Genomic DNA, 14,090 nt, shown 5'->3' on the forward strand with positions numbered 1-14,090 from the left:
CTGATGGAAAATTAAAAGAAACTCTGCCTGTGATTTCTGGCCCCACCCCTACCAGCTCACTTAGTACTTCCTGTGGACCTGACCTGAATTACTCAGAGACTTAGAGAACTAGTGTGGCTTTCAGTGCGGGATCCCGGGAGAACTGGAGGAGTCTGGAGAGCTGAAGGCCTTTCTGGTGGGGGTCTCACAGTGTACACTAATGTGTGGGAAGGAGAGGGGAACATCTGTTTTAGAAAAAGCTGCTGTTACTGCCGGATGACTCCCACAGGCAGCTGCCACAGGAGTGACAGCGTGGCTCCCAGGAGTTTTCCCCTTTTTCACTCCTTACTAAACCAGGAGACTGTTCTGTTTGTCATAGCATCCCTGTGAGATCCCCTCCTCCCACCCCACCCTTGCCAACTGTTTGGTCTAATGGGAAGAACTGTGGTTGGATTTCTTCTAAACTGAATCATGAGAGTTAGGGGCAAAATGCTTTGAGGCTGCTCTCGTAAATTGTTCCTCCTTTGCATTTCCAAGATGGAGAAATCAAAGGCAAAATGGATTCTGCAAACGAATGGTCCCATTGTGTTCATATGATTTTGTGAGTCTGACTTCGTTGAAGGGAGATCTTCCTTTCAGGTTAGATGGAACTGTCTGCTGGTCCTCGTATCCATGGCCAACAGGGACTGATTTCCTGCAGTGGTTACCCAGAATGTAGATGAATGAACCTTTTTGAAAGGCTCTTACAAAACCTCTTGGACAGAGACGTACCTACACGACTCTCCAGAATTCCCCATCTTCAAGCATTTCGGTAGGCTTTGTTCTGAATTTAGAATCTAGAAACTCACCGCACAGCATTTCAAAGCTGGGAATTTGCTATCCTGTCGCTGGAGCTCAGCAGCAGCCCCAGAGAAATATTTTTTCAAGGCTCCAGAAAAAACAAAAGCTGGAGAAAAAAAAATATTTGTTTATTGCCAGCACTCCCCATAGCCACTTACATAAGAGTTCGTGCTGAGACTGGCTGTCCAGGCCCGGCTCAGGATCAAGAACTACCCTTGGGGGAGGGGGGACAATGACAGAAACAACGTGGGAACCTCAGGACTTTGGTCCATGACGTCCAGGAAGGAAACCTAAGTGGTGAGTGGTGATTAGTCCTGTCTCAATGATGAGGTGGGGTTTCCTGGGGGTGTTTGCAAGCTCTTAAATGGTAGCACAGTCTACAAGACGGGAGGGGGGAGCTCTGTGAGCAAGATAGCACAAAAGAATAGCTTCAGGGTTTCCATTTTAAGAGAGAACAATGTAAACGCCACAGTGTGAGCTCAAGAGTACAGTCAAAAGTTCAGGCTGTCTTCTGACCTTTCAGATCCATCCTGACTTGCTAAAAAAAAAATGCACAAATAAACACTGTACCCAGAAGTTTGAGTGAAAATATGTACATTTTCTTTAAGAGCTTATTGCAAAGAGAGAGAGACAGAAAAACGGAGACAGAGAGACAGAGAGAATAGAATATACTGAGTCCTTTCCTTATGAAACAAACATGAAAAAAAAACAGGAAAAAATGCAAAAGCCATAGACCAATTATGTTGAAAGATCCTGGGAGACAACTTGTCTCTGCCACGTGTTACTGAAAAGCAGATGTGATGGGCAGAGTCAAAAAAGGCTTATAATCAAGCTTAGCCAAGTTACCAGAAGGCAGTCTAAACTGTTCTCAATAGCCACACTCTGAGAGAGAGACGCCGTGGCCTGTTTGTGGTGAGGATTCCAAGCTTTAAATGAATATTAAAAAAAAAAAAAGACCTTCCAGATGTTTTAGCTTAATTTCAAGTCTAAATGTGGGCCATTCATTCTTATTTCTTTCTTGACAGGCCTCATAGAGTAATTGTCCATTGACTTTTCTACTTGCTAGTTTCATCTGGGTGTGCATTTTTCTTAAGCCAGACACTCCTCTCAGTGTCTGTCATCACAAATAAGGTTTCTACTTATTGCTTTGGGATGACAAATTGAAACTAACATCATCTTATACATAGGCAAGAATAGTAGTGTGTTAATGGGATCATACCTTTCCTGCTCTCTCTCTACTGTCTCCTTACATTTTTTTTTGTCAGTTGTGAGCCTTGAAGTCTGGGTCTGGGCACTGTCCCTGAGCTCTTTAGCTCAAGGTTACGGCCCTACCACTTGAGCCACAGTCCCACTTCCAGTTTTTTAGTGGTTAATTGGAGATTAGAGTCTCACGGCCTTTAGTGCTGGGCTGGCTTTGAACCGCAATCTTCAGAACTCATTCTCCTGAGTAGTAGGATTACAGGCATGAGCCACAGTGCCCTCCATGTTTTTTTTCTTTTACTTTTCTTCCTTTTATTTTTTTTTGCTTGTTTGGTAATAATGAGGCTTGAACTCAGGATTTTAAGTTTTCCAAGCAGGTATTTCACCACGTTAACCATCCATCCAGCTTTTTTTCTTTCTTTTTTCTTTTGCCAGTCCTGGGCTAGAGCTCTACCCCTTGAGCCTCAGCACCACTTCCGGCTTTTTTCTATGTATGTGGTACCGAGGAATCGAACCCTGGCCTTCGTGCATGCTAGGCAAGCACTCAATCACTACGTCAAACTCCCGGCAAGCCTTTTTTCTTTTAATTTATTTTCAGATTAGGGTCTTAATTTTTTTTTGTCTGAGCCAGTCTGAACCTCGGTCCTTTTACTTATCCTTTTCAAATAACCAGGATCACTGGTACACAACACCACATGCAGATTACTTATTAAGAGGAAGTCTTAACAACTTTTTTGCCTGTGCTGTCATCAAAATGTAATTCATCTTACTTCGTCCTCCCAAGAGTAGCTGGGACTATCAGGTATACAGTGTAACAGGCCTCCTTTTACTTTCTTAGCTTCCTCTTCTTCCCTTCTTTCATTTTTCCTCTGTTACTGCCAAAACATTGGGTTTAGCAGCTAATCTGGAATACCTGATGCACAAAATATAAAAGTTCTCACTTGGGGGGCCCCCAACAGTTGGCCTGAATCAATATGACTTTGGGGTTGTGATTGATTTTATATGAATGGAAATGAGAAAAAGGATAAAAATAACCGGACCCCTTCACACCTGGGTAACTTTGTACTGCTGTCCTGCTGATTCTTCCCCAAGCCATGACAAATAGGTTGGACTAATCATTTCTGGTCCTTGATTTTCTAACTCTCTAGGAAAAAAAAAGTTGAGGATAAAAGATCTAAGTTACTCAGCGATTACATCTTAAACCAACTTAAACCTAAAAGGGAAATTTATTTGTTCATAAATGAACAACAGATTAAGGAACCTTAGAACACTTTTAGAACACTCTCATTCTTTCATGTCCTGCTTGCTGTCATTTTCCCAGATTTACTCCATCATGAGGTCAGAAAGGGGGCATCAGCATAGCTCACCTCCTCATAGTTTATGGCCTGAGTAAAGAGGGTATCTTCCCAGGCTCCAGCTCCACTTCCAATACAAGAATCCCTGATCATGGGGCCGAGAGTTTGGCCTAGTGGTAGAGTGCTTGCCTAGCATGCACGAAGACCGGGTTCGATTCCTCAGTACCACATACTTAGAAAAAGCCGGAAGTGGTGCTGAGGCTCAAGTGGTAGAGCTCTAGCCTTGAGAAAAATCCAAGGACAGTGCTCAGGCCCTGAGCTTAAGCCCAGGACTGGTTAAAAAAAAAAAAAGAAGAAGAAAAGAAAAGCATGAAGTTGAATACAGAGGTCTAGAATATCAGATTATCATTTTCAAGACAGAAAGTCTTTTTTTCCCCTTGATTCTTGTGTTAAGAAAAACAATGGCCTCACCAAAATCTTCACATTCCAATCCCTGAGACTTGTGGATATACTATGTTACATGACAGAGGGCAATTGAGGTTTCTTTTATATCACTTAAAGTGAGAGATCACCTTTCATCACTTTAAAATGTGGTAGAAGAGAGCTTAGAGTGCTATCAAGTGAGATGGACTCAACCTAACAACGTTGGCGCATTAGCTTGACTCAACCTAATGTTGTCGTTGAAGGTGAAAGGTGAAGGAATATAGACACCCTCTAAGAAGGCAAGAGTGCAGGAAATATGGAGCCTCCAGAAAAGAACACAGCCCCAGTAACACTTTGGTTTTAGCCTGATGTGATCAATGACAGATTTCTGATCTAAAAACTATGGGATAAGAAACCTGTATTATTTAAGCCAATAAATTTGTCTCCATTTGCTAGAAATACAAGGAACCATTATACTTTTCGTTTTTTCCTGTGTACACTGAGATAATCAGTTCTTGAGGATCTCAGGTGCTGAGCCATGCAAAGACCACAGAGTGGTATTGTGCACAAAGTAAGTACCACAGAGTGGTACTGTGGACAAGGAAAACCAGATTTGACTCTGCTACCACTTCACCTTGGGGCTTTGCATAACTCCGTTTCCTCTGGTCCTTACTTCCACATCTGAAAAAATGAGACAGTGCTTTAAAATGATCCCCAAATCCTTTCTGCCTTTTAAATTCAGAGATTTTACACCTCGCCTCCTTCTTTCATCGTGTCAAATGCTCTGATGGGATCAGCCTACACTAAGATGTCTCCTCACAACTCATACAAAAGCTCTGGATAGGGAGAAAAGGCCACAGGTTATTTCAAGGCTTCCTCATAGCAAGTAAAGACACAAGTGCTCAGAGCAAGTACAGATCTGTATGCTCTCTTTTTTGAAGCAAGAACAAACCATCTAGAGCCAGGTAAAGAACTTCGTGGGAGCTAAGGTGCTGGAGAATTCAAAATTGTAATGTTAGAAAGATTTGTTTTAACCTCAACAAAGAGCAAAGCTCTGAATGAGAGTACTGTGTGCAGAAGTATTGAGAGAAGAAGGTTCCAGCAGGTATCTGGCATAGTACATAGATTAAGCTAGTAGACAAGAAGGTCTGTGGTGGTTGTAAATTAGGAGAGGCACAGATACATAGTGACAGGGGCCTTAGAAGATCCCAGGTTAAGGCCACAAAGACTGGGAGAGCTTGAGGTCTATTTTGTGCTACACTGTACACAAAGGCTTAGTATACCAGCAGGCCTAGAATAGATGCCCAACAACAACAGATGCTCAAAAGTTTTTGAACAAGTGAATGACTAGGCATTGCTATAATTTAGATCTTGAGTGTCCCTCCCAACAGCCCATATAATAAAGGCTTCCCAGGTGGTGCAGTTGGGAAGGGGTGGGGATGGGGGAGAAGACATTTAAGGGGTGGGGCCTGGTGGGAAGTCCTTAGATCGTTGGTCTCTTTCAGGCTTGTCTTGTTTTTCAAATATTTTTGTTAGCATAATGCAAACCAACTAACACAAGCCTCAGTGTTTTGGTTTTTTTTATATATTTTTTATTGTAATTATTAGAAGGGTTGCATTATATTCACCAGATAGAAGGTACATTAATTCACGTACATTGATACCCTTTCTCATGTCTTGGTACCCATTTCCCTCGCCCCCACCCCCATCCCTCATCTTGTTTTCCCCCCTTCCCTATCCAATTTCAAATAACCAAATACAAATATATCCAATATATCAGATAACAAAGTGAGATACTATAACAATATGAGATAACCAAGGGACAGCAAAAGAGATGAGAGATAACATGGTACGTTAAGGACAGCAATCACTCATTATATAAGCCTCAATGTTTTTTGTTTGGTTATTTTTTTTTAAAGCAGGGCATTGACATAACAGAAGATGAATTTAAGGAAGCTCAGCAGGACATCAGTATGCAAAGTGGACCTAGTGTGACAAAGAGGTGAGTCCCCCAAAAAGCTTTAACTGAGGTGCTGGTTGGTGTAAACCAAGAGGAAGAGAAGGGTGTGCCATTCAGACTTTCCCTAAACCATTCCAGTTGGACGGATGTCATTTTCATTCATGCAAATCTCTAAGGAAGGAGACCCTCAGGTTATGAATAAGAAGAACATGAAAATCCAGACACGCCAGCACAAACTGTGTAAAATCTTCAGAGAACAACTGAAGTGTCTCCAACATGCATCACATTTCCAGTGGAAATGATCCTAACCTGTACACAATTATCTTTCCCATAATCAAAGCTGGTTCTTTGTACACCTTTGACCTCCCTAGACTCAACAATTCTAATCCTAACTACCCTCAGGCATCCATTCTCCAAGTCTTTTCATTATTTCTGTTTCTCTTCTGATCTGTTTCCAAGTTCCATCACTCTTAACTCATTTACCTGAATCTAAAGACTGAGTTTGCACATTTAACACACGTCATTTTCCTTGAGGAACACAGTTCTTCTCCAGGAAGGAAACCTGGTCTTTTGGGAACATTCCAGATAGCCCAAAACCTCGGACTGTCCTTACCTAGAGGATCCCCACAGGATTCAACAAAAAGCCACCTCCAGACAGTCTGGACTCAGATCCTGGAGAAACTCCCTGCCCACTTTCCCTTCATCATCTTACTAAGCTTCGCTCTGCTTCCTTCAGCCCAAGTCTAGGGCAGCAGGAACAGAGAGTAATTGATGGCCGTCAGGGATATCAAAGTACTATTGAGTAAAACCACAGTTCAGCAGCTGCACAGGTGCTTCCTGACTCAGGGGAGGAGAGAAGGATCTTTAGAAAGCCTTAAATAACTCGAGGCAGAGATGTCAACTTGACAAATGACTCGTGAGAAATAGCCTCGTTGTTCTCCTGTGGGTAATTCATCCGGAGCTGGGCTGCAGTAGGGACAAGAGCCCCCACTGGTCCCACCGCTTGTCACTTCAGCTCAGCTCTCAGACAAGATGAGAAGGCATTTGTGTTGTATCCTGCAGCCTTGGTCATTTGGACCCAGTTTTCCAATGGTTTTATTTAGTGAATCTTGGTTTTGTGCTGCTTTGGTTTGAGCTGCATTGAGAAAATGGAAAGTGGGGAGAATCTTATCTCTTTCCCTGCAAGGTCAGCTTTGATTGTTTCTTGCCTGCCATCAAAGCTAAAATCCATAGGCTTCACAACACTTTCTCCAGGCTCCCCAAAGAATAAGTTTATTTATGTTTGCTAGAAGTTGGGTAGGTAAAAAAGGGGTCCCAAGACTAATGGTCATGATAGCTGGTGTGTCCCCAGACACTGGAACCTTAGCCAGATGTTCAGGGCCTCTGTAACCTCATCTGTAGCAGGAGATGGTAGGCATTCATATTCCTATCTGAACTCAGACTGTGAGGTTTAGAGAGGCTAATTGGGACCTCCCCCAGCAGATGAGAGCAAACGAGGGAGAGGAGAACTTGAGGGATAAACCATTGCTTTGCAGGAATAAGCAGCACTACATTGAAAATTCAGGAATGAGTGTGCAATGTTTTCAATTGGTAGTAAACCTGAGACAACACCTTTCGTAATGCTCAGCACGGGCAGTGAAAAGAGTGGGGATGAACCCAGCAGCCCGCTGATTTTATTGGTCCTCTTCACCAAAGTGTTCCAGCCACCAGATGATGATGCATCCGTGAGTTCTTTGGTTTATGGTGTTTTCCAGAGCAGAAGTGGTGTTTTTCCAGAGCAGAAGTATAGTGAATCTATTGTTAGAGAAGGCTGTCTACCAGTAGAGATGGGTGTGTGTGTGTGTGTGTGTGTGTGTGTGTGTGTGTGTGTGTGTGTGTCTCGGGTCCAGGAGGTGTACGAGGTATGGCTGGTGGTTGGTAATGAAATCCTGGAAGGGAAGAGATCGATCAAAGTGCCCACATACAGTGTTTCTCAAAGCAGTCATCACCTGATTTATTTTCCCAAGATGCCTCGTGCTTGGGGTTTCAATGACTTTTGGTTTCCATCAATGGCAGCTTTGTTAATATGAACAGAAAGCAAGACTAATTTATTTGAAATCAAGGTCTCATGAGTTCCTCAAATATGTACACTGAACTGAAAATGTTCCCAACATGTCATAAGCTGACATGTTGAACTAAAACCCTTCTGTACAACCACTTAACTGTGTGTGTACATATGCGTGCGTATAATTGGCACAAAGGTTTTAGAACTTGTGACATTCCAGTTTCACTCTGGAAATCACTTTGGGTTCTTTCCATACTGATTCCCATTGCTTTACTCATGGAGGACCCCAGGACCGGAAAAGTCCGTTCGTTTCCTTTCCTTTGTACAAAGAGTCTACTTACTCTTGCACTTTGGCTGGCTTGGCTTGGTTTGGCTTGAGTTAGGCAGGACTGACAAACAGGGCTTTTATTTCAGCTCTGGACCTCGGCCAGACTTCAATGTCCTCTAGAGAATGAACAGAGCCTCCCTTGGAGTGGATGGGGGGAAAGGGGCTCTGTCCCAAGAATACAGCACCTGCACATGCACTAGGTGGGTGCCTTCTGAAGAACTCTCTGAATACCTCTCCTGAAGTACAGATTTTTGAAACCATGCAAACCTAGTTTTAATTCGTTTCTATCACCTGTTATACTATGAGCGGAGACAAGTTAATTCACTTCTTTGAACATAGGTCTTCCTGTTTTCTAAATGAAGATAATGAGAGGACCAAAATATAAGAATTAAGAAAACATAATAATAAAGTACTTAGCATAGCACCTAGCACAGTATAAGTGCCTAATAAATGATCAAATAAATTGTTGGGCACCATGGCTACTTAGGAGGCTAAGATCTGAGGATCACGGTTCAAATCCAGCCTGAGCAGAAAGTCCATGAAGCTCTTATATCCAATTAAACACCACAAAAGAAAAGAGTTATGATTCAAGTGGTAGAGTACCCACTTTGAGTGAAAAAAGCTCAAGGAGAGCACCCAAACCTTGAGTTCAAGGCACAGAAACCACACACACACACACACACACACACACACACACACACACACACAATAATAATAATAATAATTAATAATAATAATAATAATAATACACCCCCTTTTCTTTAGGCTCCAGCTCCTCTGCATTCTCCGGAAAGTTGGAGTTGATTTGATTTGGGTTTTCCATAGGTTTACTAGAAGCAGAATTTTAAGGTAGACTATAGACTATAAGCTATTGTATCTGCTGTTCCAGAGAATTCCTAAACAAAGAATAGTGTTCAGTGATCTGAGTTAGAGTGGATCTGAAATCTTGCCTTCCAATCACAAAGACAAAGACACGAGGCCCAGAGACTTATGAGGACCTGATCAAGATTCTAGGAGTCAAGATCAGAAAAGCCATCCTGAATCTCGGCCTTGAGGTATTTTCACTTATCCAGTCAACATTCTGCACACATTTCAATGAGCCAGTTCTTTGAGAGCTGAGAACAAGGAAAGAAGGCTATTCATGGTATTTGTTGTTATGGTTGTAAGAATCATCAAAGGGATAGAGGCCTTTGGGTGCTTAGAAATTTTTCTTCTCAGTCTTAATCCTTTACTACATAAGCTTGAACCTAAGCAAGGCAAATGTGGAAGAAGCAGAGTAACCTGCAAAGGAACATAAGCACAGCTATTCCATTGAAAAAGGGACAGACTTTCCTCTATGAGAAAAAAAAAATCCTTAATTAGTAAGGGATCAATACTTTCATTGTCTTAAAAAAAAATGTCCATGGTTCTCAAACAACACTTCACATATCCATAGATGGGATCCAATAAGAGGGACACTTAACCATTCCTAAGAAACTCACAGTGTAAAGCCAACTTATTAAAACAAACTCAGCCTTTGCCACCTCTTTGATCCCATCAGGAGCTGTAGAGAGTATTTACTGATGCCCTGCTAAGCATGACAGCCACAGTTTGGGGTCAACTCTAGCTCTGCTCTGTTGGTGTCGGTGACCTTTCATCAGTTTGCTCAAAGTAAGTACCTACAAAGACTAGCAACCTGTATACATTTGTTCAACGAAGAAAGGAAGTATAAACAAAGCAAGTATAAACCTTGGTGGCCCATCTACTGTCCAGTGTTTCAATTCAAGCAATTGATTGCTTTCTCTATGCCCAGTTTTCCTCATCTTGAAACGCATACAAGATTGTTGTAAGAATGATTCATTAAATCTTGTAAATCTTTTTTAAACAGTAAAGGGGAATACTAGGTATTCTTGGGGTTCATATCTATGCATTTTATTTTCTCAGAGAGGATTGGTAGACATTTATCAATTTAACAGATACACCTAAATGTTATGTCACTTACAGGAACAAATTTTTTAAGTCTTATTTTTCTTTGTCTAAGACTGAGATTTGAATTCTTAATCTGATGCTTTTGCTTATTGGCTAATACTTTATCACCTGAGCCATACTTCCAAACTTTTGAATTTTTTTTGTTGTTGTTGGTCCTGGGACTTGGACTCTGCGCCTGGGCACTATTCCTGAGCTCTTCAGCTCAAGGCTACCACCCTACCCCTTGAGCCACAGCGCCACTTTCGGTTTTCTAGTGGTTAATTGGAGATAAGAGTCTCACGGTCTTTAGTGCCTGGGCTTTGAACCTCAGTTCTCGGATCTCAGCCTCCTAAGTAGCTAGGATTGCAGGTGTGAGCCACTGTGCCCAGCTCATTGAATTATTTTCTTAACAGGCTAAATCCATATAAGGAGTATAAGTTCTGGTTTTATCGCCATTATTTTATATGAAGCATACTTTGGTGTATAGATGAAACTAGGATACGAAAAGAACTATATTACATCAAGATCTTCCTGTCACCAGAGGGAGGTAAGGTTTAGTGAAGCTTCCCTTTAAATGTAGAAACTCTTCACTTAGGGTCCTTGACTTCCATCGCAGAATAGGAATTTCTGGACAAAGTCACAATAGTAAGAAAACTGGGCAGTGCTTTGCTGAATAAGTAAACAAGCAGGCAATCAGACAGCAGACAAAAAGCAGACCATATTTCTGAGTTACCTTCACCAGGCCTCAGTTTCCTTACATTATCCTTTATTCCCAGGCTGATCTTGTTACTATCATACAGATCCCAGTGATTTCTCTGCGAGTATGCCCTTTATGGAAGAAGCCTCAGAGAGATGATAGGCCTGTCCACCAACCTTCTCCTCTATGGATGCTATGAATCATATCATTCCTAAAGTTTAAGTTATATCACACCAAAAACTTTTTAAAAATATCATCTCAATTACAATCCATATATGCCTTGATTTCAGTCTAAAAATAAGCAAAACAACTAGCAAAATATGTAAATGTCTTATATTTTAGAATACTGGAAGCAAGTTAAAGACATGAATCAACCAAGTCATAAAAAAAAACAGAGTAGAGAAAATGTGGTACATATATCTACAAGTCCAATTTTACTCATCCATTAGAAAGAATAATATCATGTCATTTTCAGGGAAATGGATGACCTATAAAAATCATTTTAAGTAGGGGAAGCCAGGTTTGGAGAGACAAATAGCACATTTTTTTCTCTCATATCTGGAAACTAGATCTAAAATACAAATATGCTTTTACACCCAAATACTTACTAAAGGATGGTATATCAAAGGTGTAACGTCCTTGAGTTAGTTACAGCTAATATCAAAATAAACACCAGGAAGTAGACACATGTTTTACGGGGGAAGGAGAAATGGAAGGAGGAAGGATGAGCAAATGTAGACATGATACTCAATGTACATTATGTAAAAAGTGAACTATGTAACATGGGAGTAGTGATGACACTGGCCAAGAACCATTGTTCTCATTACCTGACTTATGGAATTGTAAACACTTTGTACAACTACGTAAAGATAATAAATAAACAAGCAAATAAATAAAATTTTAAAACAGAGGATAAGGGCTTATGGCATCACATTTATCTTACTAAGGAGGGAGGGAAAAACTTGAGATCCCAGAAATGGGATTGGGCCACTGGCTTTTGGGTCCTCTCTTGGGGTTACTTGCATGCTCATCTGAGATGCTCAATTTATATATTGAGAAATAGTTTTTCCATTTCCTATTGCAGCACACCGATCCAGCCTGAGACTTTGAGTTTTTAATAACAAATATCCACATACATACAAAGAAGAGTAACAGAAACAACATGGATTTCAAAGTCTGGAAGAGTTGAATTCAAATTGTAGCATAGAATCTTGAACAAATGACATCTACAACTTGAGTTCGAATGTCTTCCTCTGTCCAGTGAGGGCAAGAGAATCAAGACCATAGTGTTGTTTTAAAGGTGATACAGGATATTGTACATTAGCAGCTTGCTTGCTTTGTGACAATGATTGTCCGGAGAAGTTGCCCTGTGGCTCGTGACTGGGCCATGAACTCTGCTCATGGAAGCAGTTTTCAAGATGAGTGAACACTCCCTCTTCACCCCTCCCCAATGCCACACAACAAAATGCCAAGATTTCACAGCATATCAGGTCCCCACCCCACCCCCACAGAAGACCCATTTGTAGAAATCAAATTTGTTGTATTCACTTGACCACAACTTTCAGGAGTTCCAAGTGAACATTCCCATTTAAAACAGTTTCCTTTCCCAGAAATTTCTCCCCACCTCCTGCCTCCCTCTCCCTCTCCCTTCCTTCCTTCCTTTCTCTCCCTCCCTCTTCACCTTCCTCTCCCTCTCCCTCTTTCTCCTCTCATCCTAACAACTTATTTCTCATTTTGGTTTGGGACAGAGCCAGTTGGTAAAGGGTTTCAGTGAGTGTTTATTGCCAGAATTTCTGGGGACTCCAGGCAGCACTTTGGTCTTCAGTAAGCAGCAAAGCCCTGTAGGGCTGCAAAACAGACAGATTCCAGGTTCTGACATTGCCTAGGGCTGATGGAGAACAGCTGGAAGCCTTTTCCCTCCCACCCCAAACTCCTGCCCAGAACTCTGAGCAAACACAGCAATACCTAAACTTTGGCTCCTAGGACTTTCTCTTACTGGAATTGTTTTGGAATTTCTGTGCTGCCCCTTACCAGGCCCTGTGCAAGACTTGACACTCACTATTCTTCAATTAGAGACCAAAGGAATCTAGGGAAATGTGTGTGTGTGTGTGTGTGTGTGTGTGTACATACGTATGTGCATGCATGTGTATGAGCATATAAACCACCATACCAGGTTCTAGTAATAACTGTTGATACTATAGATCCTTGAGTTCCAAGAGACCCAGTGGAGCTTTTTCCAAGACTGCCTGGCCATACAGCACAAATTTTCTAGCCTGAGCTCTGTGAGGGGTCATACTCAAAGCCTGAAGATGACAGAACTGTTTAGACCAGACCAAGCTAGTCCTACCCAGATCTTTCCTCTCCCTGCCATCATCGTATATCTGAATGTGTGTTGTGGCTGACTGAGTGGTCACAGGTGGGGCCAGTAACAAACTGACCATATCCAAATCTGCCTTTGCCATTTTGTGGCCCTCTGAGATTTTGAATCTAGTCCATAACCTTTCTCTGGCCTTAGTTGCTCAAAGATATTTCCACCTGTTTTATAGTGCTGCTGTGAAGATTCACTGAGCTGGTTGGTAGGAAGGTCTGGGTCAATCTGTTAGCAATCTTAAGGAGTAGAATGTAAACATTAATTCACTCCAGAGTCAGCTCCTGCGAGGAATTCAGCCTAAGGAAGAAGTCGATTCACACATTTCTGCTGAAGTTTCCAAGTCTCTGGTACTTCCCCAACTTTGAGATCGAAGGGATTGGTCAATGAACTAATTAGACACATGTATCCTAAGTGTCATGCATTGTTGAGCATAACATTGAGCTCCACAGTTGAACTCCAATGGCAAGCCTACGGAGATAAAAATTCTCCTGGTCACTGTCCTCACACAGCACTGAGGAGCTGAAGACAATGACTACACACTGAGGGCTTCAAGGTGCAAGCTATGAAGTGTTGTTACAAAGGTACAATCCATTAGCCTTCCTAGAGGGTGACTGCTGAGAACAAATGACCAGTAGTCAGGGAAGGAGATGAAAGAGGGAATTCCAAAATACTTTTGCAAAGACAGAGGCAGCAGAAAAAAAGGGATGAGGGTGGCATGCAAGGCAAATGGCAAGTAGTTCAATCTGGATGGAACATAATGGAAGGAACTTGATGTGGAAAGATCAGAAGGTAGGGATAGCCATTCTCCTGCTATGAAGGTTTGGCCTAGAACACTGGAAAAATCATGAGCTGATCAGCCTGGCTGTGTCACCCACACTCAAGGCACCTCCTAGTCCAGCCACAGAAACAGCAGACAACAATGGAGACACATACCTAGCCTCAAGCTGGTTTAAATCATTCTCTCCATGCTTGTTCTTCTGTGTCAACAAAAGTCGTATTAAGGTTT

General features: G+C 41.9%; 1 long non-coding RNA gene across 1 annotated transcript; it reads left to right on the forward strand.

Annotated features, from left to right (window-relative positions):
• The first annotated feature begins 1,038 nt into the window (after positions 1–1,038).
• On the forward strand, positions 1,039–9,696 carry LOC150056934 (uncharacterized). The gene is made up of 4 exons (XR_016537020.1): positions 1,039–1,116; positions 5,660–5,739; positions 7,292–7,421; positions 9,610–9,696. It is a non-coding gene; the product is annotated as an uncharacterized LOC150056934 (long non-coding RNA).
• The last annotated feature ends 4,394 nt before the right edge of the window (positions 9,697–14,090 follow it).

This window comes from Megascapheus bottae, chromosome 11 (genome assembly GCF_031878675.1).
Source record: "Megascapheus bottae isolate mThoBot1 chromosome 11, mThoBot2.hap1, whole genome shotgun sequence".
Lineage (NCBI taxonomy): Eukaryota > Metazoa > Chordata > Mammalia > Rodentia > Geomyidae > Megascapheus > Megascapheus bottae.